The 26,139-nt window shown below is 46.5% G+C and overlaps 1 protein-coding gene across 4 annotated transcripts in view; it reads left to right on the forward strand.

Moving 5' to 3' along the window:
• Positions 1-1,259: 1,259 nt before the first annotated feature.
• The window catches only part of VPS54 (VPS54 subunit of GARP complex), a 541,872-nt gene continuing 516,992 nt past the window's right edge, over positions 1,260-26,139 (forward strand). The window contains exon 1 of one of the 4 annotated variants that reach the window (XM_085612543.1): positions 1,260-1,555. The gene's annotated coding sequence lies outside the window, so the exon portion shown is untranslated. The remainder of the gene's footprint in view (positions 1,556-26,139) is intronic. The other 3 variants (XM_085612546.1, XM_085612547.1, XM_085612544.1) reach the window with 3 other exon arrangements.

The raw sequence follows: 26,139 nt of genomic DNA on the forward strand, positions 1-26,139 counted from the left end.
GAGAAAGAGGTAATTGGTGCGGCGCCAAAAAAGACTTTCGCATCAGCGCTGAAGCCGGCCCTGTCATGGCCTTTCTGTTTTTGTTTAATTAGCAGTCGGGTCATGAGGGCTACTGTAGAACATACTTTAAAGTCAGTGCTAATTATATTTACTGCTATATTCAATGTTTTCAGTTTTAAGGTGATTTTACTGGGAAAAATGAAAGTGGAGCCTGATGGTGCCTGATATGGGGCTGGGGCCCAAGATCAGCTGTAAGATAAGATGCACTGGAGAGGAGTAGTGGATAATCAAGCCTGTAAGGGAGTGCGATGCACAGTCTGGGGTCAGGAGGAGGTAGTAATGAAGAGGGATTCTCCCTGAAGGCTCGCACAGAGGGAGCCCAAGAAGTGTCACTTGCCTGATACTCCCACCTCAGAAACCTCCTCTTCCCATCAAAGGAACATTACATGGAAAAAACACTTTTTAAGAGTGATAATATTTAGAAAAGGATTTGGAAAAGAGTGTGTTTTACTGGGTCTTGTAAGACTAAGAAGAGATAAAGGAGGGCCCTGAAGCAGGCCTGCCTAGACATAGATGAGACAAATCGAGCCCGCAGTGGCCAACCCAAATAAAAATTCCTGGAGCCGGGCCTGTCTCAGCCACTGAACCGGAACACAAGCAACCAAGCCCCTGTGTTCTTCATCTCTGAATTCACACTTTTGCCCCGCCACCCAAATGGGTCCTATCCATATATCTTTGTCCACTTCGATCTGTACACCTCTTCTCTCTTACTGGCCTTGCGCTGTCCGTCCCTCTAAACTGTTCCTCCCCTTTACTCTGGTAAAGTGTCACACAAAATGTAGTAGTATGTCATACACATGAGCGCGCTAAAAACATGAGAAAGTCACGCACGGGCACACTGAAAACTTAGCAGCTATGTCCAAAACATTCCGTCTCCAGGCAACTCTTAGACTGCGGAAGGGAGTATTCGATGTAATGCCCTAAATTTGACACCGATCAAACGCAGTCTAACAGTTCACAGAAAGCACACACCAGGAAGGACCCTAAGCTTAACGCACTACCCAAAACATAACTACAGTCATCGACCGGTAGCTCTTAAGGTTGCCGTCAGTGTTGCTTGATATTTGGTGTCCTATGGCAGCCAGGTTTCTCTCCTGTGCCAGAGTACAATTACCGTAAACGGGAACTCAGAGCACTTTAACCGGATAATGAAAGCAAGTGGAGCCGGCTCACGTGCAACTGGGCCATTACTTTCCGGAGCACAAAGAGATAATTTCCGGTGCATCGACAGTAGCTCTCTTCCGGTGCCGCAAGGTTTTCTTAGGAGGATGGGTGGGCCGTCTTTTCGGGACGTATGTTTTTTTTGTAACCAATCCCAAAACTCACTGAGAAGCACAGCCACATAGACCCTCCCACTGTCGAATGGTGGCCTGTCAATCAGTTTAAAACTAGCTTTCTTATTACCTGCTCTTGTCTTCGCATATTAATGTTTTTTCAAGCTGAAAGCAGTGTAGAAGCACGGTTATGTTGGAGCTCTTCTGCGGCAAGACAGCAGGTAAGGCTCATGTGCGGTAATCTTCTGGTTTACAAGGGGGGCGGGGGTGGCTTGTTGTGTAGGCAGTAGTGGCACCTATCCTGGATTTTACAGTGCCTCCTGACTGGCCGGGCACTGGCGTGTACTTCCTCTTACCTACTCACAGTTCTGCCAGCTGTTGCACACAGACCCATCGGTGATGATGACAGCTCGGCCACTGTATTCTGTCACCCCGGCCGTAGACTGTCACTGCGCCCGGTGACCACTTTATCTGCTCATCTTATTACACTTTCACTGCTGCCCCATATTCCATTCATCGCTGCCCATTTCTCTTGCGCCGCTGACACGTATTGCTTGTGCCATATGGTTTATTTCGTTACTGTCACCAACCCGTGCTTTCCCTACTTCACCGCCACGAAAAGTATGTGGGTTCTTTTGCTCGAGAACCGCTGTTGTTTCGTGTTTTGGCCATGCACTGCTGATCCCAAGCACGGACACTGGCCGTGTTACTACCTCTCCTATTGACTGGCCTCCTTGCCAAAGATTACAGCTTCTCCATACAGTTAGTTATATTTGCACTGTGGCGTTCCTGGTTGGCCTCTCTATAAGGAGATTAGGTATTTATTAGTTCTTGGATGTATGAGAGGACCGTCAGCTCACAGAGAGCCACAAATGCAGAATGCGACTTTAACAATGAGTGGCAAATAAACGTGCTCACACAAGCCACCCTATAGCCTTTAGAGATGAGAAAATAGTCTTGCAGTGTTTGTAGTTTTTTTGTCCCTCGAATTAGTAGTGGTCTTGCAACTCAATAAATGTTTTATGCAGGCTAGTAACGTTACATGTTCTTATTTAGACGTTCCTATTTAATTTTATTTAAGTTTGCTATTAGGAAGATATTTTGCTACTGTGGATTTTTGAGCACCGTAGTAAATGGAATACACATTGAATTTTTACACTGTTGCAGAATTCTTCATCGACATGATAGCAAGAGTGTGTATATTGTTATCAAGGAGAAAGTGAGAATGCAATTGAATGTTCAGTGTGGTCATCTTTCTTACAAAGTTAAATAAGCGCTGTTTTATCAATATATGCTAATTGTAAGTAAGGGCATCAGTGGAGTTGCAGTGCTTCCTTAGAACAGTTACCCAAATGTTCAACTGAAAACTCAATAACCGTTAATATTGACAAATTAAAGCTCTTTGGTTCAAGGCATGCTAACTACTTGTGTTTGAGACCTATTGCTGGAGGGACGGGAGCAGAGCTTAAATTGGGATGGCCTTCAGTCCGACAGTTTCCATCTCCCGTGTGGGGTCCCTCAGGGATCAGCGCTATCACCCACGCTGTTTAACATCTATGTTACCACTCTGGCCAGAAACATTGGGAAGCATGGTTTTGCCCTAGTGTCCTACGCGGACGATTCCCAGCTCATAATATCGACGGCCAATCAATCAGATGACACAGCTGCTAGATTTCACATGTGCCTTCTGGAAATTATGACCTGGATGAACCAGAGCTTCCTGAAGATCAATAGACAACACTGAGATCATTGAGTTTGGCCAGGGGCAGCCCCTGTGGAACGACTCCTGGTGGCCCCTGAAGGCTGGTGAAGGCCCCTGCCCCGTGTCCAAGGTGAGAAACCTTGGCGTGCTGTTCGACTGTCAGCTAAATTTATCGGCCCAGGTGAACAGCCTTGCCTCGTAATACTTCTTCTTAATAAAGACCTTGAGAAAGATCTTCCCTTTTAATACGTCAGAGCTACGTAACAGAGTGGTGGTGGCGCTTCTGCTGTCCAAGCTGGACTATTGTAACACCCTACTGTTGGGGATAAACAAGGCCCAGTTGAGTAGGTTACAGTCTTTGCAGAATGCCGCCGCGAGACTGCTTTTGGACATTCCTAGAGATCAATCCATCTCGGCGGGAATTTGAACTTTACACTGGCTCCCCGTACAACAACGTGTGGAATTCAAGGCGTTATGCCTAGTCCATAAAGCCGTCTTCGGGGGAGGGGCTAAAGACATTCAGAAAATGTTGATTCCCACTATCCCCGGCCATGCCCTAAGATCCAGCACCCTGAGTCTTCTTCAGGTGAGCAGGATTAGGAGAGCTAGGTGGGGTGGAAGAGCCTTCTCAAACTGCGCCGCAAGACTCTGGAACGAGCTCCCTCTTTTCTTAAGATCTGTACCAAACTATCAACGCTTCAGGAAGGTCCTGAAGACATGGTTGTTTTAAGGAAGTGCTCGCTTAAGACTGATTCATCTCCACACTTACTATCGCCAAGACGCCACGACATTCGAGCGCTTTAAAAACTCATATCCTATCCTATCCTTAATTGTCATGTGGGGACAGTATATTAAGATACAGATTCTAAAAGTGTTATGAGTAGCTTGTGTCCTCTTGCAATGTAAAAAGGAATTTGATCAGACATTCAATCAGGGATTTATAAAACGCAGCAAATCACGAGCTGGATTGGTAGCTGCTTCGTGATGATCTATTTATTCGAACAGTCGAGTCTTGAGTTCTTTCCTGAATCACAGGAGCGCTTGTGTGTGATTCATGCGGATACGTTTTGTATTGTCTGTAGTCTTTTCAGGAGGCTTGCGGTGATTCCTACGTAGAGTGTTTTCCCGTAGGCCTGCCTGCTGGTGACTAGTGCCTGTATGACGGTCCTTCTGGTGTTGACTGAGGGCCTCCTGAAGTTCTTGTGGAGCATGCGAAGGGTGTGGAAGCAGGTGGATGAGACGGCATTGACCTGCTTTTTCATAGGTAATTTGCTGTCCAGGATGATGCTGAAGTTGAGGGTGTGGTCTGCCGGGGTGGGGGAAGGGTCGAGCTCAGTAGGCCACCATGCTTCATTTCATAGCGAGGTGTTGTTCCCAAAGATGAAGAATTCCATCTTGTCTGAGTTGAGCTTGAGACTTTTGTCCTTCATCCATTCGATGACATTCACCACCCAACTGTGAAAATTGGCTCTGGTGGTGGAGGGGTCTTCTGACAGCAAGAGGAGGAGCTGGGCATCATTGGCGTAGGAGATGATGTTGAGTCCGTGCGATCTGACATTGTTGGCCAAGGGGGTCATGCAAGCATTGAAGAGGGGTCTGAGAGATCATCCGTGGGGGATGCTGCAGATGATCTTTTTGGGTTCCGAGGTGAACGGTGGGAGACGGATTCTGTGGGTTCTTCCGGTAAGGTATGAGGTGATCCATTTGAGGACATCTCCCTGGATTCTGATATGGTTGAGTCTGTTGATCAGTATGTGATATGAGAGGTATTGAAGCGGCTGACGGGTCCAGAAGGATGAGAGCTGCTGTTTCACCTTGGTCCAGGATGGCCCAGATGTTGTCGGTGGCTGCAGTCAGGGCTGTTTGGCGCTGTAGTTGGTTCGAAATCCAGATTGAGAGAGGTCCAGGAGGTTGTTGTGTTCCAGTTCAGTGAGAAGCTAGTTGATTGCGTTCTCGAGAACCTTCGCTGGAAAGGGGAGCAGGGAGATGGGCCGGTATTTCTTCGGCTCTGCTCGGTTGGCAGAAGGTTTCTTCGGGAGTGCTTCACCTTAGCGTGTTTCCTGTTCTTTGGGAAGGAGGCCCAGGTGATAGAGGTGTTCAGGACTTTCTTGAGCTCGTCGCCGATTGGCTTGCTCCTGGAGTTGAAGACGTGGTGGGGACAGGAGTCATTGGGTGCTTGTGAGTGTACGGAGTTCATGATTGAGATCATGGCTTGAGTAGTGAGAGGGTCCCAATGGATGAGCAGAAGTTTGGGGTTAGTTTTGTGGGTGTGAGCAGGCTGATGCCGTTGGCGGTGGGGGTCGTTGGGGTTTGCAGTTTTCATATATGAATGAATGACTGAGATCATGTCATGGAAGACGTCTGCCAGGGTGTGTCAGTTCTTGGGAGGGGGTGATGTCTTTCTCGGTGGCTGCGGCATGGAAGAACTCCTTCTCGATGGCAAAGAGCTCCTTGCTGTGGTTTGTGCTGGCTTCTACGCGGTCTGCTAGGGTGTTCTTCTTTGCTTCTTTCAGGAGGCAGTAGTACTGGTTAAGTGTTGTCTTGAAGGTGGTGTGGACTTCCATCACTTTGCTGGCGCACCACTTCCTTTTTAGTTGCCGGCAGTGACATTTGGTGGATTTCACAGTAAACAAGTTGGTTCTTCTGGCCGGTCTTTTGGATTTGGCTGTCCTGGCCGGGGCAATGGTGTCAGCGCATTCTGTGATCCACTGGTAGACGTTCTTGGCAGCCATATTTGGAGTGGATGTTATGTCTGGGAAGTGGGAGTTGAGAGCGTTGTTCCATTGGGCTTCTTATTTCTTTTTCCAGTTTCTGTGCGTAGAGCTGAGGGGCATGCTGTAGGTTGGTGCTAAGATGGTGAAGTGGATGCTGTACTGATCGATCCAGGGAAGCTGTGAGACGTCTTTGTACTTGAATCTGTTTCTGGACTTAATAATGGCATTGTGCATGTTTTCTGCGATGTGTGTAGGGTCGATGAGAAGTTCCTTTAGGCCAGTGTCGCTCATGCTTTCCAGGAGGTCGGTTGTGTTGGTATCACTGGAGCCATTGAGGTGGAAGTTGAGATTCCCTAGGAAGATTTAGTGCTCGCAGTAGTAAATGGCGATGAGGTCGTGAATTGCATTGCAGAAGCTGGTACGTGGTCCTTGTGGTCTGTAAGCAACGGTGCCTCTGATGGTGTTTTTTCCATCCATGTGGAGTTGGAAGTTGAGAAGTTGTGTGGGGAGGTTGTACAGCGGATGGTGTCTTTGTAGATGATGGGAATTCCACGTCTGGTTTTGTTGGTTCTATCCCAGTGTGTTATCCTGTAGCCTTCGAGGGTGGCGATGGTTCATCCAGGTCTCTGTGAGCAAGATGACGTCTGGGGTGAGGGAAGACCTCATGTCCCAGATCTCCGTGGCGTGTTTGCCGAGCAATTGAGCATTGAGTGGCACTGCACTGGAGGTGTGCCGTGTTGGTCTCAGTCAGCGTGGTGGACGCAGTCATGTTTGCAGAGTCTCTGGCATTGTTGGTTGCTTTGGTGTTGCACGTGAAACAGCAGTACTGGCAGGAGAAAGGTCCTCTGGTGGTGCATAGTGATGCGCTGCAGCAATTGTCATTGGTGCGCCCAGGATCCAGGGCTCGGAGGCCTGCGGTGATGTAGCTGCAGGGGGTGGAGGAGTCAGGGTTCCTTGTGCCGGCTGTGGTCCAGGCACAGACGGGCTTGCCTAAGGTGCACCTGCTGCCCACATCCTGGTTGCGGCCTCCATGTCTAGTCCTGACCGGGGCTAGCAGGAGAAAAAAACTGCAAAAATGTTGCAGCACGACCTAAGCGACTGGAGAATACAGAACAGCAACACCGTTTTAATAAAAAGCACACAGTTTAAACTATTCATAGTTTGAATGAAAGGCAATAGTTGCTAAGCAGGGGCCTCAGGCAGTCAGATGCCAGCTGGTGAACATGAGCAGCAGGGTGAGCGACAACTTCGACTCTGAGTTTGTGGAGTGCTCCATGGAGACATTGAGAATGCTGCCATTAATTGCTATTTTCTAGTTGCATTCTAAATTTTGCGAGAGTATGTATCTATATGATATTGCTAAAGCACAAATCTAGCGAAAAGGCAGCAGAGTTCTGTACATGGTGAAAGACCTGTGTAAAGTCAACAATAGAAGAGAAAGCTAGTTTGTGGATGGTTAAGGCAGTTTTTAAAGTGGAGCGTCGTTAACTTGTTCCTAAATAGCAGCTGTTTTGTGGTGATCTGCTGTATACAGGGAAGCTGTTCCAGATACTAGGTGCATAGATGGAAAAAGCCTTCTGTCTTGTTTTTTCTTTTTCATGCTGCTTGGGCTGCAGGCTGATGGGGACCTTACTGCAGGTGTGCCAAGAAGCCCCAGAGATGGTAAGCTTATATTCAACATAAGCAGGGATGCTGATCGTGATGATTTTGTAAATGATGCAGGTAGCTCTGAAGATGGTGTGGGCTGGAAAGAGGAACCAATGGAGTTCCATCAGGATGGGTGTAGAGTAATCGTATTCCTCCAGGCTTTAAATTAGGCATACTGCAGTGTGTAGGATGCCCCTCAAGGGTGCCAGTGTGGAGTCTGGGAGTCCATGTAGTTGAGCATTACCACCATCCAGATGCAAGAGTACACTCAATCAAGAGCTTGAACAGCAGTTCTTAATTCTCTTTCTGGAAGAAATTGTTTGACTTTTTTTTAGAAGAGAGAGCTGGTACCAGGTCATCTTTGTTTGTTTGGAAATGTGTTCCTTGAGGATGAGGCTGGTATTCAGGGTGAATATAAGTGACTGGGCATTAGGTGAAAGTTAAGGTTCAAAGCTGTCAGGTTCAATTTTTTGAGTCAGCTTTGTACTATAGTTTTGTTTATTTGTTGTTCTTGGTAAATAACAGGAATTCTGTCTGGTAGGGTTGAGCTTCGAATAGACAATGGACATCTGGGTTTGGATGATGTGCATGCAGTGTTTGAGGTGTTGGATCTCTGTAGAAGAGGAGATTTTCAAGTAGAGTTGTGTCTCATTGGCATATTGGTAAATCATGATGCTGTTATCTGTGAGCAGAGCACCAAGCGCCTTGCTGTAAGAGGTGAAGATGGCAGAAGACAGTACGGAACCCTGAGTGCCTCCACAGTTGAAATGTATCTTCTGTTATTTGGAGGTGCCCCTGTGAACAAACTGGTGTCTGTTGGAAAGGTAGAAAGAGAACTAGTAAAGGTCATTGCCTGTGAATTGATTCAATAGTCCAGGGTGCCTATGAGAGTAGATTGCTCGACCGTTGAAGGCAGCTGAGAGAGTCAGCAATTACAGGAGGCAGGGATCATCTTCGTCTGTGGTCAAGAGGGTATCATCTTTGATGTGTGAGGAAGTGGTTTCCATGCCACAACGTGAAGGACCTGCTTAGCATTGATGTGATCATGGAGCTGAACTTGTACTGCCTTTTCAATTATCTTGCTGATGAATGGGACTTGAGTGATGGGCCTGTAGTTTGCAAGGTCATCAAGGTCTACTGTAGGTTTCTTTAAGAATGCGAGTATCTGGCCTGTCTTGAGAGCTTATTGGAAGGTGCCATAAATGAGGGATACATTGACAATGATAAGAATGGGTAAGAGAAGATCCCCAGAGAGAGCTTTGATGAAAGATGATGGTGAGACATTATCTTCCTAGAAAGTATCTTTGAGGGAGTTGAGTACATCAGTGAGATCTTGGCAAGAGTGCATTGAAAGCTGAGAATTGCAGGATTTAATGGAAAGGGATCTATGTAAGAGACAAAGCAGGCTTGGTGGGGTCAATGTTGATGTGCTATTAGATCTTCAGTATTTTTTCACTGAAGAATAGGTTAATTGTATTGCACGTTTTTGTGGATAGAGGTGAAGGTGGATGCAGCAGGGGGTTGATGCAGTGCTTGATCGTCGTGAACAACATTCTGCTTCTGTTGGCTTCATTGATGGTGTTGGTATACTACTTTGCTTTGGCTGATGTGATGACCTGTCTGCGTGGTATGCGGAGGGACTTCAGTATCAAGAGGTTCTTGGGATTCTGTTTTTCTTACATCTTCTTTTCCGTCTGCGGATGGATCGTTTATTGTAATCAAAGTATTTCGATTACAAGGGTGCTGAAGACTTTGGTTTCCACCTGCATGTTGTGATTGGGGTGTGGATGTTCTCACAGCTTCCCCCAAAAATTTTGAAGTTGTTTAGAAGGATGTTGGTGTCGGATGTGGAGTTGATAGTGAGAGAGATGATTTCAAGTATTAGGTTATCTATAGAAAAGGTGTTGAAGGATTTAAAGGTTTCGTCTTCTCCTATGTGTTTGCTTTGTTAGTAGGACGCTGAGCAGGGAGATAGGAATGGCAAAGTGGCCAGTCCTTTTCAGGGATATGGATGATTTGCATTGGATTGTTGGTGATGTTGAAAAGGCAAAGTTGAGGATGCAGCATTTGATGTGTTTTGTTTGTGTGGCATTCTGTACCACTTTAAGTGTATCAGTGAGGTGGAAGAGGGTGTTTTGAATGGTTTTTTTTTTTTGGAGCTTGTATTGTCTGGGAGGTTGAAGTCACCCAAGAGGATGATGTTGGCATGTCAGATGGATGACATGGTGAGGAGATCTGAGAATTTATCAGTGAATTCCTTGTTCTGCCCGTAAGATCTGTAGATAAGATGGAAGGTGGCAGTCTAAGTTGCAGAGAGTCGGAAATGGAATGTCAGCAGCTCCATGCATTTGAGTGTTACTGTCTTGTCTAAGGTGCAGGACCAGGAGGACTTATGGATGACACCGACGCCTCCTTCCTTCTCATGTGCATGGTCCAAATAATGGATGCTGTAGCCTGTTGGAAGAAGGATATCTAGGCTATGCGAAGATATTGGCATTAACCATGTTTCTGAGATAAAGAGGATGTCCAGCTTGTGATAGGTGATGAGGTCTGCAATGCCTAGTGCTTTAAGTACTGCAGAGGGAGTGCTAAGTAGCATGAGCTTTTATGTTTCTGTAGTTTGAGGATGTGTGGTAGTTAGTGATATGCTTACAAGCTTGGGTCTATGTGTTGCGCAAATGCTATATGTTTGGATCGTGTACATCTGGGTATGATTGTGGAGATTGGCACTGTGGTGATGCTGGGTAATTCACATGATTTTATCCTACATTGTGAGTTGCTGTAGAACAAGGGCTAACATGCAACGCCCTTGTCTGTGTCCACCTTTTGTTGGGGCCGCCAGGGTAATGGAACACTCTGAAGAGTTTATGCGCAATAGGGCGAAGGCAGGAAGTAATGTCACTTTCTAAGCAGATGGATGATGTGAAAAGAATCCTCTTGTGTGGCTTTTTTTATAGACGGGTTTGGCCGGAAATCGGTGAGGAGTGTACATGTAGTGGACACCAGTGAGACAGTACATGTTGCGATCTGGACCAGTGAGTGTGTATCTGTATGTATCGGGTGAAATTTGTGGAACAAATGCACACATGCTGCTGTGCATTGACAAATGCGAACAGCCCTTTCCCCTCATAATGTAACTTCAATCTAGCCTATAACTGCCATTTATAGTGAGTAATTACCACAGGAGTGGATTTTCATTGCTATTAATACCCAGAGAAAACACCATAAAGAAATGATCTATGGTGCCAGTATATTTGGGGAAGCAACCAGCAAGAAGCAAAAGTGACCATTGCTAATTTCTGGCTGAAGGCAGTGGGGTTATAAAAATCAACACAATTGAATTACTCTGGCTTAATAACTCAAATGTTAAAGCAGCCTATTATTTTCTATTATGCTAAAAGAAACCCGAAGTGAATTTGGGAACGCACTTTAGATGCACATGTATTTAGAGAAAAAAAGGTGCATATTCTGAGTAGTTGGAACATCTCAATTCATGCACAAAATTGAGTTTGTACGAAAATCATGATTCTGAGATGTGCGGTAATTGATGCATACCTGTAATGCCTGCTGAATTATCCAATATTAGTTGTGACACACCAAAACCTACATTTTATTTGATATTTTTTCCTTGTTCAATTTAATTTTGACCTGAATTGGTCCTGTTTTTTTCAGGTTTTGTGAATGTTTTCAAAGCCTTGATCCTATTGTGATTATGCAGCACTTTATTATTTTTTAAAGACTTGGCTCTGGAGGTATTGATTGTGCATAATTGTATTCCTGTTACCATTACAATTTGATCACATTTCTGATTTAGTGAAAAAGGTTAATATGTAATAGTCTACCTTATCACTTGAGAGCTCTGGGTTTTCTCCTCTACCGATGCTAAACCTTTTTAGGTCTCGGCCTGGCGAAAGCAGCGCATGCGCTGCGTTTGTCATACGAGGGCTTCTTGGAATCGATACGATTCCAGAAGTCGTGTCGCTGCTCCGCCTGCAATTTGGATTGGTGCACGTCGTTTTACATCATGGCTGATGCAAAACACAGTGTAATGATTGCACCTGAGGCAATCATTATACTGAGGGTTGCAACCCTGTCCGCTTTTGGCCAGCCCACCGGGATTGGATCGTTTACTTGAGCAGGGACACAGCCTCCTTCAATTTCTCTGTAAGCACTATTTGCTTGAGTCCTCCTTCTGTCTCTTCTCGCGTGCGCGCGTTCCATAGAACTGCTGTAACCCACAGCGTCTGCCCTGCTGCTGACTGCTAGCGTGGCGCGTTGGCAGTCCTGTAGTAGGCGAAGAGTTTGCGTTTCTGAGCCCCCTGCATGCTTTCTATTGTTGCCTGTTTTTAATTGTTTTGTACCTGTAATCTTCATGGTTGCCTGTTTGTCTACCTGCGCTATCATTTCCTGTTTTTGTACCCTGCTCTCTTTTGTTTCTTGTTTTGGGAAGGAGGTGAATTATTTGGCAAGTTCACGGCTCCAAGAAAATGTGATCCGAGTGGTTCTTTAATGAAACTGTCTTACTTTGCTGTACAGTGGCCGCGGCACCCCGCTTTAGCCTTAAACATGTAAAGCTGAAACGCGGGTGCCGCGATAGCTTCAAAAGTAAAGCAATCGAAATAAAATGCACACTTTTTCCCGATTGCTTTACTTCTGCAGCTATGGCGGCACCAGCCCTTTGATGTAATCGCGAGTGCCTAATTCTAATATCGCGGCACCCGTCCTTTGATGTTTAGATGTAAATCGCAAGTGCCAAATTCTAATACAGCGGCTATCACGGCAGCCGCCCTTTGATGTTTAGATGTAAATCGCAAGTGCCTAATTCTAATACAGCGGCTTTCATCTTCCAAAGCCTTTCAGTGTTAACTCTATAGATCTTTCTCTGTCTGCCTACATTACGCATTCTCTCACAGTGTTGTCTGTTTTCCATTTTGATTGCATGTATTCCTCTCCTCGTCTTTTCTGTCCATAGGCTTTCCTCTGCCTCTCCCTTTTCCGCTCCTTGTCTTCGGCTCTCTTTCTGACGAGTAGACGCGCTTTGAGGCTGAGAAAATGTCGTTGGGAGACAGAATGGGCCGAGTTGCAGGTAGGAGTGGGGCAGGCATAGCTTGGGGGAGGGGTGGTTGACCCGAAAGTTCCCCTGTAAACTACAATTATGGGTGCGATGGGTTGGGAGCAGTGGCACACGGCCCTCGGCTTGCCAACTAAATTATTGCAATAACAGTTTGTTATGTTCACTCTTTACTGTTATTGTAAATAGTCAGACTTTTTTTCTGTTCTGCTCTTGATTCGTGTTTTAGCTCCTGGTTAGCACTGAGCATCGCTTTTCTGTAACCCCCCTGGTGCAACTGAGCCCGCTCCCACAAAGCCAGAGGCCCAGGCTCACAATATGGCAAACCCCAAAGACGCAGCTCTGTGTTCAGTGCATGCGGCTCGAGTTTCCTTTGTTCCTCGTCTGTTCTTTTCTTCACCTTCCTGTAGCCTGTGTGTTTGTTTGAATTTGTTCGTTTTTACTTGTAGACTTCAATTTCAGTCCCAACATACCATTGTTTTTTGACGTGATGGAGTTTTGTTTTTTACCACAAACTTCGTAATTTAGACACGTGAGATAATCGCGTGCAAAAAACCCTGGCACAAATGAAATTTACGTCAGATGTAGGTCGTCGCTTTGCACCAAATGTATTCCTCTGTCGTAAATTATTAATTATTGTGTTTTCGAGATATTGTTGTATAGTGTCTAGAAGGCCAGGCGGCGTCATAGCACTTTACATACGAGTACTAGAGTGCACAAACAAAGTGATAATAAATCTAGTGGTCAAATCAGGGGTACAATGTAGTGAGAGTGAAAGGAGAAACATACAGCATTACAAGTAAGATCCGATGGATGCAAACAGTGCTTGTATATATATGCAGAGAGGGGGTGCAAAAACAAGCAGCTTAAACAGAGAGGAGCAATACTGAGAGAGATGCATTTACAAGAGGCGGAGCAAAAATAAGAGCAAATGTTCCTTTTTTGGGAGGGTGGGCATTAAAAGATGAGTGAGGGAAACAATGGTTGGTGCGGCCAAAAAGCGTTAGGACAATTAAGACGCACATGTTTAAAAGGATGTTTTGCAAACCTTGTGCTCTGCTTTTCAGTGTAGCTTCGGTCGGATCCACCAATTAAACCTGGTGGAAAGCACCTTGGTTAAAACCACACGCAGCCCATATAGCGCTTGGCTCCTCGTAGACGCTGGTTTTAAAACCAGCGCAGATTGAATCCAAGCTTCACTCGTACTGGGGTCTAAAGCCACTCTTTGTAGGGCCTGGTGGCCCCAAGGGCAAGGTACCAACAACGACACCTGACCTGAGACCATGGAAGCCGGAAGCTGGTGTTTGAGAGCGCGTTGTCAGAACATGTTTATTCTCAAATCAAACACAACATCATTTGGCAAAAAGCACTAAGTTTGCTTCACAATAACAACCTTACATCGTTTGGTGACATCTGGCTGTAAACTGAACAGCTGGACACAGCAAACACTGACGTCATCCCTCCTGATGTTACACTGGACTTGTGACTGTTCCCCCCCCCCCCCCCCTGTGACTGCCAGCCCTCCAGGGGCCCCCACCAACACTCCGAGCCCTTCGTTCCCAAAACCGGGAGCGGTGCAGCTCAGGATGTGACCTAAACCATGCCCGAGGCATCCCCTGGGGGGAGGGGGCGTGACACCATCCGAGAGAGGCGCCTGGAAAACTGGGCCAAACATGCCCCCCTGGGGCAAGGGCCATCTCACGTCCCAGAAGGATAGGGTAACCAGAATTTTAAAGCCAAAAACTGGGACATTTCACAAAAATAGAAGAAAGACTACAATTTGACTTCAAACCAGCGCACAGAATGACAGCGCTCCTCAGCAGAGAATTCCAGAACAGGCAGTTTGTAGATACATAAAATGCAATTTTTAAACCCAGTAGCTTGCGTATTAATTAAGCTGCCTTCTTGAAACAACTGCTAACTATCCCTGATTTGTAAAACATAACAAGCATTGAAAATGCAACAGGTCTCGCCTTTGATTCAGTTAAAGCCATTTGCTTTGCTAATGGTATTGTATAGCAAAGCAAATGGCTTTCATTTAATCAAAGGTGAGACCTATTGCATTTTTAATGCTTGTTTTCACTTGATACAGTTTGAGCCTAATTTATTTTTCCTGCATTTGCTTTCATTTTTAGGTCTCGCCTGAGCCAGCCCATGCGCTGCACTGGTGAGACTTTTAGTTAGTGAGCTTCAAAAAGCTGACCACACGCTTTTTGTGTGGCCTAAAGCGTGTGGTTACGCGCACAGTTACTCGCACAGGCGCCATCTGGCTTTCCTCCGTCATGGCTCATTAAGCACATCGCTCTTCCATGGCCACGCTTGCTTTCCGCATGAGCACTCGTGTTTTCAGTCGCTCGGAGCTCCTGTAAATCTGGCTCGCCTTTCTTTAATCAGCACGGTGCCCGCTTTCAAGATTCACCATCACGGCCATGTGCCTTTTATTTTATCAACACAGCGCCCACTTGCACCCACTTCATGGCTACCACTTTTCATGTTTCAGCATGGCGACCACTTCAGAAGGCCATGCGCCTAACGTTTATCTACGCAGCGCATGCTTGCGCCCAATTCATGGCAACTGAGCTTCATGTTTCAGCATGGCGGCCACTTCAGGAGGATGCGTGCCTTTTAATTTATCAGCATGGCGCCCGCTTGTTTTCTACAGGGCATGTGTACCGGCTTAAAACATGATGTCTCTGTGTTTAGAGCTGATAAACAAACACCTCTGTTTCGTACCAAGCCCTCTGCTGCACCTGCACACACACATTACGCCCCCTGCTGTACACGCGCACACACACACACACACCATCCATACCACTGCTAAAGTTACATACTTTATACCTTTTATGTGCCAGAATTACTGGAAGCCCAATTTACAAGTGTATGTTGAGTTTGCTCCAGCACAATTCATGATGTGCTGCCAGAACTCCCCAGTATATCTGGCGGGTAATACAAAGCCAAATCAAACAATGTCACACAAAGCCACCTCATTTTCTTTTGCATGTCTGCATCCTTATAACTAGAAGCATAAAAGGCAACGCTCAACAGTCACCGGATGAGGACTGCGGGCAGCGTAGTCCACAATAATGTTTCAGTACCAGCCCATTTTGTAATTGGCTGACAGGTGATGACCTACAACGTTATTGCAAACCTAGTGACATCATTTCGTGCGAGTGCAGGGTGATGCCTATTGATAAAAGCATTGGCATAGCCAACAGGTCTCGCCTTTGGGACCTTATAAGTGTTTAGTTATCCAGCATAATATCCTTAGTGCAACAACATCAGCTGTTTCATGGCTAAACACTTATAAGGTCCCAAAGGCGAGACCTATTGGCTATGCCAATGCTTGTTCACACATGTTGGGGATCGCAAAGATATGCAGTGTTTGTGATTTGCAGTGGAAGGCCCTGATATATTAGCCAGTATATGGAATAAGCATTGGCAAAGCCCATAGGTTTCACCTATGCAAGAGCTATTTGTTTTGCCAATGTGGTTTAGCCATGTTGTACACAAGCTTGGCAGCTGTTCAGCATGGCTAAAAGTTGCTGGCCTAGAGTGGAGTGGAGTGGAGTATCGTGGAGGGAGTAGAGTAGAGTAGAGTAGAGTAGAGTAGAATAGAATGAACTGGAGGGGCATAGAGTGGAGTGGCATAGTGTTGTAGAGTATAGTAAAGTGGCATTGAGTAAGTTGCATAGAATGGAGGAGCATATAGTGTTGTGGAGTGGCATAGAGGGAGTTGCGTGGAGTGGATTATCGTAGAGTAGAGTGGAGGGGCATATAGTGGAGTGCAATGGCATGGTGTGGAGTGGTGTGCCATGGAGTAGAGTGGAAGGGCTTCGAGTGGATTAGAGTGTCATACACTAGAGTGACTTAGAGGGAGTTGCATACATTGGAGTATAGTGTTGTGGCGTAGAGTAGATTGTCATAGAGTGGAGTGGCGTAGAATGTGGTGTACGGAGTGGAGTGTTGTAGAGTGGGGTTCTTGGAGTGGAGTGGAGTGGAGCAGAGTGTTGTGGAGTAGATTAGAGGGGGCATGGAGTAGAGTGCTGTGAAGTAGCGTGTCTTTGAGCTGAGCGTCGTCAAGATGAGGGGCATAGAGTGGTGCAGAGTGTCGTGGAGTAGAGTGGATGGTTAGAGTGAAGAGAATGTGTCATGGCGTAGAGTGGAGTAAAGCAGCATAGAGGGAGTTGCGTAGATTGGAGTTGCATAGAGGGTCGTGGTAGAGTGGCATTAAGTGGCGGGATGTAGAGTAGAGTGGCATAGATTGGATGGGAGTGGAGTGGAATATTGTAGTGCAGAGTGGCGTAGAGAGGAGGGGAATAGAGTGTTGTACAGTTGAGTGGAGTGGCATAGTGTGGAGTATGCATGGTGTGGTCGTGCACTGCCATTACAGACAACACATTTTGAATTGAAATGGCCATTACATTTGCATGGACCTACAGCTTTACTGATGAACCTATACAGTGCACAAATGATAATGTGTGCAATGGCATCACCTAGTGTATTGATTTGTTTTGATTGTATTAAAATATTTGTCCTCCACACTTGAATTACAAAAAAAAGTGCTTCATTTGTGCTTTCCTAATTCTAACACATTCTGAAATATCTGTGTTTCTCGAATATGAATTTACCTTGAAAAAATGAAAGACAATAGGCGTTTGGCGAAACAGAAAGAGTTGGTTTAATTAAACGCAGCGGCCGGGAGAACAGGCAACAGAGTCGGGGTCTGAAGACTGTCTCAAACACATTGGTTTCAGCCATCTTTTTATACATTACATGAAGCATCATAAAGGAATTTGTACATTCCTTTGGAGACAGAAATCTGGGCTTAGTCACAGGGCCATAAATCTGGTCATTTGATAAGAAATGCAGGTGGCAGGGATGTGGAATTCCTATAGCCCGACGCCCAGAACATATTGTTTGGGGTCAAGGGCAACAGGTTTTCATGTGTATTTTCTCCTTGGGACAAGTAGGCCCAACCCCCTGCAGCACAAACCCTTTGGCTGCCAGTTTGCAGTACCACATTATGGATCAGGGAAGGGCACTGTCTGCAGTTAAGGATATATGTTTGTCCATATGTTAATGCTGTTCAAACTTGTATTTATGGTTCATTATTTGAAAGCCTTTATTATTAGGGGGAGCACTCTGAGTAGAGGTTGTAAGCTCTGACTGCACTACTGACAGTGGTTCCAGTATGAAAATGTGTACACACGTTTTCAAAGTTTAGAAATATGAGGCTATGTATAATGCCCCCAGAATGCTCTCCGATTTGATGCAAATATTTGCAGAAGCTTGAAAGCAAGATGAGGATTCCTTGCTTTCAAAATAAAAGGTTCATAAAAAAATGAAAGCAAAAAAAAACATTGGGCTAAACCACTGTAAAAGTTTAGGTACCGTTTCTTTGCAGCATCGTTTAGTAACGTGTTGATGCATGCTAGTATTTTCCAAAAATTTTCATAATGGAAAATCAGTGTAACCAGTTTCAATAAAATTATGTGAAACACAATTAAACAAGCACTGGCAAAGCCAGTAGGTCTGAAATTGGTGGTCAGCTTTTTAGTTTTGTCAATGTGTGACGTGTTTTGGCATGGTTTTTGTAAAATCTTATTGGTGTAGGAGCAGCCGGGCCTTCACCATTATAACAAACATTGGCCAAAGTTGTTTTTGCTCTCAAAAAGCACACACTGCCACAGTAGTTACTGGCACTGAACAAAAGTACTTTGTGTGCCAATATGCTCGTTTTGAAAAAGCAGAATGTGGTCACTCACAGTGAAGCCATGAGAGAGAGACCGAGAGGGGGAGAGAGAGAGAGAGACAGAGAGAGAATGAATGAATGTCTGTGAGAGAATTTTAATAAACTAGAAAGGTCATGGTCAACGCCAGACCAAATCAGGGGCCCAATTATTAAAGAAAGTCTCAAACGTGCACCCATGGTATATGTCCTTGCATTAAGTGCAGCTATACTGCTTTAATGAATTCCCAAGAATTTACAGAAATAGGACAAGAAGTAGTACTCTTAGAAAATATTTGTGAACTGCATTTTAGCATGAGCAAATATGCATGTGTAGATTTGCTCATGCTAAAATCTGGGTGTTTGCAAGTTCACTTACCCGCCAACCACTTTTTTCCCCAACTCAGGAAGAAGGTTTACATCTGCCATTGCCAGGAGTAAATTGCCAACATTTCTCAGTATGGGAACAGATTAGATAATAGTTGTTGAAAACCCTTAAAACATGCAAGTTAGTAGGTTTGCACAGACTCAAAAGGGCATTCTAACCCTGGAACTATTGCTTACCACCACTGCAGCCCCAGTTTGTAAATCTGTGGAAATGTGGCAACATAAGGGGATTGCAAGTATTCAAACATTACTGTGGTATGAGCCCTGGCATAATCAGAGTGACTATATCAGAGCTCTTATATAATGAGATTGTTGCCATAATTTGTCGCCGCACTACATGGCACCAAAGGGAAGAGTGGATTTTGTTACAGGACAAGTAGATTTATGAAGGAACCTGCCCCATGGACAAGTAGATATTTTATTAAATTCCACACCCCTGATGTGGGTCTCGACCTTATGTGGGCCAGTGGCTATGTGTCCAGATGTCGGGGGAGCGCATGATCACTGTATGTAGTGTTCATGCTGTCTTCTGATTGGCTGAGTGTTCCTAATTTAGTGTGGCGTCTGACTTTATGGTGTTTTGGGAACGTGCGCCCATCCGGCCAAATATGTTTTATCGGGGCCAGTTTCCTAAGACCATTGTGGTGTTGCTGCCTATCTGTGGGATCGATCTGGGTTTTCATGTTCGCGCATTTGTCTGAGTGCTATGTGTCACCCCAGCTGTGATGTGTCAATCATTTGCTTCAAGCCTAGGTCGCAGGGCCTGCCCTGACCATGTATCTCTGACTTGGAGTTGATGGGGAGGTCCTATCGGGTGGATTCGACAACTGCAATGCGAGTTCATTGTTATACGTACATATATCATGGCGTACATTGTATTTATCCATATTAACATTCAATCCTCTAGTTGAATTTTCAATTACATAAATTTCCCCACACTTCATGACAGACGCATTCTTTGAGATTCAGTGTGTTTCTATTGTCTATTGTGTCTGTTACTACCTCCCTAGTTACATGCATTCTATTTAATTTGAGGACTGTGTTTTTACAGCAGGAAACCCCCGCTCGTAAGAAAACTGCACAAAAATAACATTCAGGAGCAATGACATGCACAGTCTGGTCACCCACCGGGGGAGCCAGGAGAACAAATTGATAAACCAGTCCTGCTTAAGGGCACCTCCCTCCTTCTTTATGTCCGCTTGTAGACTATGCAATGCTTGGATGGCAAGAGTTAACGTCCTGTTGTCCGTGTCATTTACAAGGATAAAAGTACAGCAGGACGCACCGATCTTGGCACACACCCCACCCTACATTGCAGTCATCGAGTCCAATACATACCAATGTTCCATCACCATGAGGTGGATAGCTCTTAGTTATTCCTTGATGGCATTTCAGCTGGGCTCAGTATTGTTGATCATCTTCAGCAATTCGCACCTGGTTATTTGTAAACAGCGGGTGTTCACCTTTGTTTGCAGGGTGAAGAAAGGTATGGACCCTCCTGTGTTTACTTGCGTTTCAGAAAATAGTAATGTCCTTCTTCTGAGCCCAGCCAAAATAATGAGAAAGTTCTTTTTTCTCAAGCCATATGCATTAGTTGTTTTCTTCTGTAGCAGATGTTTGAACAACTTGGACAGGTCTTCTCCAGGGATGACCAGAGTCGGGGTGTACATGGTTATGAGAGCGCAGAGGCCCCACCATCTGGGGGCAAGCCGAGCGTAGGCAAACTTCCCACATTGCCAGTAGATCTCCATCGGCGTGGAGGTACCCCATTGCATGTCTGGTACGTCCAGTATTGCTCCACAATTTTCATTTGTGCCAAGCGGGATCGTTCCTTTACCTCTGAAACACAAGGAATACAGTATAGGTTTCTGTACAATTCAGGGATGCCCCTTCCCTTGTAGCCATGTGTACCCATCTAGCTCGGAGTTCAAGAGCTCGCCGATAGATATCAGACGTACCCCCTCCCTGAACACCTTCAGGAAGGCTCTCAAGACCTGGCTCTTCAGCTGAATAGCACTGCTGACAACCCTCCCCCCCCCCCCCCCCCCCCCCCCCCCCAGCGCCTTGAGATCCTCACGGGTGAGAAGCGCTTAACATTCCCTGATTGATTGAGAGTTCCTGACGTGGGGTATCTATGCTGGCATTCAACCCTTCTCTTCTAGACTAATTTCCCCTTGTATCTTTGAGGTAGATGGCCCTGCACTGGAACTCAATCCCTGGGGTACATTTGTTAATAAAGGAGACTGCCCCAGACATGCTAAGGGCCACCCTGGGACCACAGACTGGAGCGGACGTGTTTGTGCACTCTTGCGGTGGTTGTGCTACCGCAAAGAACCTCTTTACTGGAAAATCTCGGGGCCAAAGGTTTCCTCTCCTATGTTGCCTCCCTGTGCATCCTGTCTTGCTCAGTTTGAATATAGCTTGGCTTGGTGACAATGTACAGTGTGGTGGGGTTGGTCTCATACCGGGTGACCATTTACTACTGCTCTATGAGGTTCTACTCTACAGGTTGTATCTTGGCCCTAATCCTACATAGATACGGTGCATGAGACATTTTGCTTTTTCGGGGGCTATTTCTTGGGATAAGTAAAGTCTGTCTGCATCCATTGCATAGGATATCAGCGTGCAGACATAGCACGACATAGCCGATGCCTGGGCGCCCACGACGGTCATGTGCTGATACCATGTGTTGTGTAAGAGTGCGCTGTGTAGTGCGTGTGGAAAACTAGTATTCAGTTCAGTGTAAGTGAGGTGGGAGAGGTCCCTATTTAAGTGCTGTAGAAATGTCGAGGTAGGCTCCATGTGACTAGGCAGATTTCTAGTTGGGGATGGATGCGACCACACCCATGCTAAGCAGATGTGTGCAGAGGTGCAACAATACATAACTTTTGGAGCATTGTCGGTCTTGGGATGGTGTCTGGAGGGGTCGTCCTCAGTTTTCTGGTGTCCTGGGTTGTCTTTGCTTGGCACAGCGTAAAGAGTCTGTTTGTAAAAAAAAGTGTCCTTACAAAATAGTCTCTGGTCTTTCTGGCTTGAATCTTCTAGCCTTGTTAGGATTTCGGAGGTTGCTACTGAAGAGGGAGGTGGGCCGCAGTAAAGGTGGTGCACATAAGGCTCGATTGCAGACCTATTGGATAAGACCTGTGAGTAGTTGGTTAGCCTTTAGAAAAAGATACATCATTGTTCTGTCTGTTTTGTTCTGTTTCTGTCCATGTCCTTTTGAGACATTTTTGTGCATCCACTTTACACAGTCTTTGGAGGGTCCCAGTTTGGATGTCATTTTGGGACTCAGTGAGATTTTGGTCCCAGTTCGCATGAGTTTTATTTTGTAGGTCTTTTGGTCCTCCCCCCCTCGCTGTGATGGAGGGGAGCATTTTAGTGGGTGTGCGGATGACTCTTTTTACCTATCTATCGTTTTATGGGCATTATCGGCCCTCTAATACTCTGCTTTCTCTAATGTGTGTGTGTGTATGTTTTTAAAGATGTCAATTGTAGCTTTTGACCTACACATTCGTGATGTGAAAGGAAGGGTGTGTGTTGCAATTTGGGGCTTGTGGGTAATTGCAACATGTCCAGAGGTCATGTGTATGCCCCTCTGGTCCCTCCACGTGGCGTGTATCCAGGTTTACTCTAATGGAGTAGGGTGTTTTGACTACGACCTTTTTCTGGAAGCTTTGTTGTGCTGCTTCCTGCAGGTCATTGGGTGCTTTCCTAAGGTCTCATGTCATGTTGATTTTATTTTGGCATACTGGTGGGAGTTGAGAAGCTGATCTGTGGCCCCCTTGTGATTCAGATTTGGTAATGTCTGGGATCGGGCTTATTGCTCCCTTGGACGATGTTCACGAGGCCCTGTGTTATGTGACAAATTGGGTGTGGTTGGTGAGCTTATCCGTGCACCTTGTGTAAGGCTGCGATGGTCATTTACAGAATCCCTTTCCCTCCAGGCGCCCCTCTCTCCTTTGATCTAGGATGCTTTGGGTCTGCCACCCTAGGCGGGCATCAGGGACTTCTTACCCGGTGACACGCTACTCCCGTAGTTTTGGAGGGACACGATCCAATCAGCAGACTTTGGATGTTTGGAAGCATTAGAGGAGAGGAGGAGGCAAAATCTCTTGCTTACGCAGGGAGTTTGGTTCATGTCTTGGATTGTCGTACTTTGAGTAACGAAATGAGATGGCTGTTTGCCCTGCTGTATTTCCCTGCTGACGTTGGAGCCAAATTGTTGCACTTTGTGCGTGAACTACGGAGTTCTATGGGGGACACCATAATCCCGCCTGTGCAGAAAAGCCTGGCTTCCGTCGCTTGGACAGTCGCTTCATTTTGGAACTGAAAGGTGACCCTCACTGGCTGGAAGATTAAAATTGTTCGATCTGGGGCTCGCCCTAGTGACGTGGGGGAAGGTACCTTGGTGCCTGTTTTAATGCACTGGTCAGGCTGCCCTACCCCCTTTTCAGATTGCCCTTCCCCTTGGGCATGGCCAGTCCCTGGGGGACTAGTAGCAGAGTGGGTCCAAGGCCCCTATGGGCACCTAAATGGCAGATTTTAGCTCAGATTCCTGATCAACGGACCATACGGCAACCCTGAGTTTTTCCTGAATGCAAGTAAAGGCTTGAGTTTTTTCCAACCGATGTGTCACTAGCCTTTATTGTTGTGGTGAGGTTTCTGTCGTTAGTGTGAAGTGGATGTGTCATATTGGGGTTTGGATTTACTGCGTATTTGTATTGGGCGACTGTGTAAAGGCATTGGCTCCGCAGACAGCCACCCCTTCCTGCTATGGCTGTGGCTCCTCTGCTTTCGAGGATGGGTTCCCTGCTTCTGCTGTTGCCATGTTTTTGGCCAAAACACCTCGTCCTTGTTGCGGTGGTGTGTCTGCTGACTGATTTCCTTGGGGAAATGTATGGCGTGTTCAAGTTATGCTGGGCTTGGTTTTGTGGATGAGAAATTTGCAGGGACTTGCTCAGGCCTATCAATTCTTGCTCAGGGTATGCCTACAGGTGGCAGTTGTCAGCTGGGGTTCTGCGGTATAGTCCCTTTCAAGGCTGATGCCCTTTGCATACTTGCTGCTCGCTTGGGGTGGTTTTGCTCAGATTGTGGGGGCCCGGTTTAGTGGAGTTTTTCCAGACTTGCTCCTGCCTAGTAGGCCATTGTGTGGGAGGTGCGCGTGGTGGCCTGCCCTCCCCTGGCTCTGGGACTTTCCCCATGTGGCAGGTAGAGGCACTTTCTTGGGATGGTGTATCATTTGCTGGGTTTTGTGAGTTCCTTCCAATGGTCACTCGCTTGGGTACTGCATTCGGCTGCATATAGGCAGCTTTGGCCTTGGGGGATGCACCGCATAGTGCCGGGCAACCTTGTCTATGCCACTTCCTCACTTGAGGAAGTGCCAGAGTGCCAATAGAGACTGAGCTTTGTAATCCTAGTGGTACGTGCAGTCTGTTTGTCCCCGCCATCGCCCCTATGCACTTTGTTCCGGCTCCCCACCCACAAGTCGAGGTCCCGAATCTCTTGCTCCTTGTGTACCTTATTGGCTAACAATGTTTTTGCGTCTTTTGGCAGTCTCTACCTAAGAGGTGGTGTGCATGGCATGCCCACCACCGAGCTAATTTGCATTGCTCGGGATGAATCCCTATATACTCCATGACCGCCCCCGTGGAGGGGGTTCAACTCGTTGGGGCCACCCTGGCTGGCGTCCGAGTGGTGTGGGAGTGTATTGCTGGTTGGTGCCCTGTAAGGGGAGCTCCAGGGGAGGAGTAGGCTATATCCCCGTCCTCCGCAAACTGGATTGACATTTTGGTCATCAGGTCCTCTCTTAAGATATTAGTCCGGGAGGAGGGAACGCACAACAACTGTTCCTTAACCCTCCCCCCCCCCCTCCCCCCCTATCTCCAGCTTGAGGGGTTGGAGACCTCTTGTATGGTTGCAGTGCTCTTTGATAGGGGGACTGCCCCCTCCCGTAGGCACAACCTCATTACCCCGTGTGTAGTAGAAAGTGGTAAGGTGGCCTGTTTATCAGCATTGTGACCACGGGTTCCTCCTTGGGGCTGCCTGGGCCGGACAGTAGTGAATGTGTGTCTTTGTGTGTCCTGTGGTTTTCTGGCGTGACTATTCGTGCTTCCTCACCCTTGCTGTCGTATCTTGGGGACTGGTGTCCTCTTCCTCGCTATCGCTAGTCGTGTTACTGTTTAGGCCCACTATGAAGTTCCCTGCTGCTTGTGTAGTGTATGCTTTGTGGGCTGAACACAGAGGACGGGGGTGTGGAGCTTCGAGAGATTCTCGCACCGAACTGGGGTTAGTCAGTCTAGCAACCTCCCAGCCTAAGAGGCTCACTGCCGGGTGGAGAGCCCTTCAACCTCCTCGACTAGCGAAAAGGTATTATAGCTTTGTTAGTTGCTCTGCATCATTTCTGTGGGGGTAAACTAAAACACAATGGGCCCGATTAAGATTTTGGCAGATGCAGTAAAGGCAATTAGGTTGGTGGTGAACTTTAGGTTTGGCACCCTGCTTTACAGTACAGACCAAAGTTGGCAGTTTCGTTTCCCAGGATTTGTCACACAGGAACACCTTAATACAGATGTGAATTCCTCCCGCCAACCCTCAACATTATGTTGCCTCAAAACTACAAACTTTCCTGTCCAGGCACTATGACCCTGCCAGGTATGGCTTAATATGTATCCAACAAAATCCAGCCCAGTCTTTTCATATTTTGTGGTACTTTTGTAGACCTCCTCAGGCTAAGTATATCTGGCATTCCAGACTCATGCAACAGTCCATTCCTGTTGCCCAGGTCTAAAAGGAAGGGGCTACTGATTGCAAAACGGGACATGCAAGGGCCTGGAAGCAATCGGCAAACCCAGCCACAACAGTGACCTTTTACATCGGTTTCCTACCAGGTCATCTGCTATGTGTAACAAAATCAATTTTAGCTCTCTAGGAATCCTCCAACCCGCTCCCGCCTCAAGGGTCCCAATGCTCTGTCCCAAAAGTGAGCCAAACCTTGGCAGGTCCAAATAGTATGCAATAAATCCCCTGCCACATTCTTACATTGCAAACAGCTCTCAGACCCAATCAGACCCATTGTGCTCTTGTGAGGTATGTGTGGTTTCAACATTTTTATCTGAATGAGGCGAAGCTGCAATGCCACCACTGCCTCTCAAGGAGCAGCCAGGGCTTCCCTCCAGTCTTCATTTTCCAGCAGCCCCTAGTCCATATACCACGCCTACCTTAATCTCAGAGGATCCAGTACGTTTTGGAGAATCGCCTGGCATATAACAGACATTTTGTGGGCCTTAATTTGAGTAAGCAAGAGTTTCGCTCTCTAGATGGGAGTATACTGATAATTTGGCTTCAGATGCCATGTATGGATTAATCGCATGTCGGAGCTGAAGGTACTGAAAAAACTAGTTACGATGCATTTCGTACTCTACCTACAGCTCCGTAAGGGATTTCAAAGAGTTGTTGCTCAACACGTCTCCCAATGTAGTAATGTCTATTGTGCCCCACTTCTCAAAGCCTTGGAGAGCAGACACCAGGGGAAGTCTAGTAATCTTCCACAGCGGGGT

Source organism: Triturus cristatus, chromosome 6, assembly GCF_964204655.1.
Source record: "Triturus cristatus chromosome 6, aTriCri1.1, whole genome shotgun sequence".
NCBI classification, from domain to species: domain Eukaryota; kingdom Metazoa; phylum Chordata; class Amphibia; order Caudata; family Salamandridae; genus Triturus; species Triturus cristatus.